A 3,283-nucleotide genomic window follows, 5' to 3' on the forward strand; every position below is an offset into this window, starting at 1 on the left:
CTTGGACTGTCCTAATCAGGTGAGCCCTTGAAACGACCGGCTTCTTCCTGAGCATAGAGATTCACAATGTGAGAGGGATTCAGCATGAGGGGTTTTCTCCACTGTGGGTTTTGAAAATGAAGAGGCTGTGTAGGAAAGAACGCTGGTGGGCACCAGGGTTGAACGCAGCCCTCCCCGTTTTCTACAGTGACAGCCAGGAAGGAACAGGGACCTCAGTCTTACAACTGCCAGAAACTGCATTCTGCCACCTCTGTATAAGCCTAAAGTAAGATTCAAAATGAAAACACAGCTTGGGAAGCCCAGAATAGAGATCCTGTCCACATCATGCCCACATTTCTGACTAAGGAACTATAAGCAGATAAATAGGTATTGTTTGGCCAGGCGTGGTAGTGCATGCCTGTATCTTAACATTTGAGGAGCTGACACAGGAGGATCACTTGCAGCCAGGACTTTGAGACAAGCCAGGATAATACAGTGAGACACTGGTCTCCACAATTTTTTTTTTTAATTAGCTGGGCCTGGTGGCCATTGCCTGCAGTCCTAGCTACTCTGAAGACTGAGGCAGGAGGATCCCTTGAGCCCAGGAGTTTGAGGCTGCCGTGAGCCCTGATCATGTGACTGCACTTCACCCTGGATGAGAGAGGGAGACTCTGTCATTAAAAATAAATCAATGAATACAATAAATGGGTGTTGTTTAAAGCCAATGTTTGTGATAACTTGTTACCCAGTCTTATAGAGTTCATACACAGGCTCAACAGACTCATGGAATGAGTTGATGAATTCATATGCACACTAGTTTCATAAAATAAAATCTTTTTAAAATTTTTTCAGTGTTTTACATTTTATAATTTTCTGTGATGCAATTTAATACACTCGTATTTCATTCAGTCAGTCAACAAAATTAATTTAGTCCCTACGATGAACCAGGTATGCCCTCGTATGTTCACGTGCCTGACAACCTAGAAGCCTCATAAGACCAGCACGGAGCCGCTGGAGTGTTTTAGGTGAAGGAATGACACACGCTGCACATGCTGACTCACAGTATCAGGACCACTGTGGAGAGAAGAGTCATGTAGCAGGTAATTGGTCAGTGCTAGAGCCACAGTTCAGGAGTGACAGCATGGTGATGACTAAGGGGAGAGGAGGGCCTGAGGGATGAAAGTGACGGAGGGAAGGGCTGGAGAAGCAGGAGGTGAGGAAAAGGAGCAGAGGGAAGAATTCAAAAGCTGCGGAATTCTGAGGTTTAAACACATTGTTTTATAGATTTTAATTCATCCGTCTACAGAGTCTCGCAGGGTGTTCTTTGCAGTTGGCCTTTAATACCTTATATGAGTCTGCCAAAAAACTAGTTGTTTTTTGTGTTAATCAGATTTATAAAATACTAAGTGTTCCTATAAAATATACACACCACCACTTAGATGTGTATACTTCCTAAAAACAGGCAGTGCATTTAGCACTGGTGAGGGGCATTGTGAACACTTGCAACTTTGAGGTGAATAAAGTCTACTGGCTCCTGGCTGCAACATATAGTAACAGAGTGGCCACTTTGTATTGAGGAGATGTCCTGGACTCACACAGAAACTCAGGGCTATGGAATGAAAGTATATTTATTCATGTCCCTGTTCGGGCGTCGTGTTGGCCAGGCGCGGTGGCTCAAACCTGTAATCCCAGCACTTTGGGAGGCCGAGACGGGTGTATCACGAGGTCAGGAGATCGAGACCATCCTGGCCTACACGGTGAAACCCCGTCTCTACTAAAACATACAAAAAACTAGCTGGGCGAGGTGGCGGGCGCCTGTAGTCCCAGCTACTTGGGAGGCTGAGGCAGGAGAATGGCGTGAATCTGGGAGGCGGAGATCCGGCCACTGCACTCCAGCCTGGGCAGCAGAGCGAGACTCTGTCTCAAAAAAAAAAAAAAAAAAAGAAAGAAAGTATATTTAAATATTTAAAATACAAGTGGGAGTCACAGATACATTGTCTGGGAAAGTGAAACTTAGGAGCTTTGTGAGTGCTGTTGTAATGCTTTTAGACAGGTTTATACATCAAGCGGCTAAAGACACATTTTTTACCGACTAGATTTCTGATCATTTAGGGGTTACCGAGATTCTGCTACCCGGTGTATTTAATAAACAAAGAGCAAACTGGTCTCTATTCTATCTCATGCATGCAAGTACAACTTTTCTAGATTTAAAGAAAAGAAAAAGAAAAAGAAAAGAAAAGAAATGCAAAAAGAAAAGAAACCTGTCTCTACATCTCCATTCCCAGGGCGGGCTCACTCTCTGGTGCCAAGCTCCCTGGGTTGAGTTTTCTCCTAGAAGAGTTCAGGGGGACATGTAAGTAGTGGGAGGCAGGGAGTCCTGGGACGGGGTTTCTGGGATGAAATTGAAGGGAGAGGGACAGGGACCATGCCCACAGTTTCTCCCTGGTTTCTCAGACTCCTGGGCCAAGACTCAGGGAGACATTGGGACAGAACGCTTGGCACAGGAGGATCGAGGTCAGGGTGAAGTCCCAGGGCCCCAGGCGTGGCTCTCAGGATCTCAGGCCCCACAAGCGGTGTATGGACTGGGGAGGTACAGGGTTAGGGATTCTCCAGCTCCACAGCGTTTCTCTTCCTCTCCCAACCTGCGTCAGATCCTTCTTCCTGGATACTCATGAGGCAGACTCAGTTCTCACTCCCATTGGGTGTCGAGTTTCTAGAGAAGCCAATCATTGTCGATGCGGCCCCTTTTCTAAAGTCCCCAGTCACCTCCCTGGACTCAGATTCTCCCCAGATGCCAAGGACGCAGTGGAGCAGTGGAGAGCCTACCTGGAGGGCGAGTGCGTGGAGTGGCTCTGCAGATATCCCAGGTGCCGTTGACCAGGCTGGTGTCTGGCTTCTGTGCTCTCTTCCCCATCCCAGGTGTCCTGTCCATTCTCACGAGGGCCACATGCCTGCTACTGGAGTGTCCCATGAGAGAGGCAAAGTGCCTGGATTTTCTGATTCTTCTCGTCAGACCCCCTACCAAGACACATGTGACACCATCCCATCTCTGACCACGAGGCCACCCTGAGGTGCTGGGCCCTGGCCTTCTACCCAGATCATACTGACCTGGCAGCGGGATGGGGAGGACCAGACCCAGGACACGGAGCTTGTGGAGACCAGGCCTGCAGGGAACGGAATCTTCCAGAAGTGGGCAGCTGTGGTGGTGCCTTCTGGAGAGGAGCAGAGATACACCTGCCATGTGCAGCATCAGGGACTGCCTGAGCCCCTTACCCTGAGATGGGGTGAGGAGGGAGATGGGGGT

At 48.4% G+C, this 3,283-nt stretch overlaps 1 pseudogene across 1 annotated transcript in view; it reads left to right on the forward strand.

Moving 5' to 3' along the window:
- Nucleotides 1-3,283, forward strand: part of LOC105533651 — a 49,964-nt pseudogene that overhangs the window by 43,227 nt on the left and 3,454 nt on the right. The window contains exon 4 of the transcript XR_001005147.1: nt 2,993-3,263. The product of XR_001005147.1 is annotated as an HLA class I histocompatibility antigen, alpha chain G-like (transcript). The remainder of the gene's footprint in view (nt 1-2,992; nt 3,264-3,283) is intronic.

Source organism: Mandrillus leucophaeus, unplaced genomic scaffold, assembly GCF_000951045.1.
Source record: "Mandrillus leucophaeus isolate KB7577 unplaced genomic scaffold, Mleu.le_1.0 Scaffold1272, whole genome shotgun sequence".
Lineage (NCBI taxonomy): Eukaryota > Metazoa > Chordata > Mammalia > Primates > Cercopithecidae > Mandrillus > Mandrillus leucophaeus.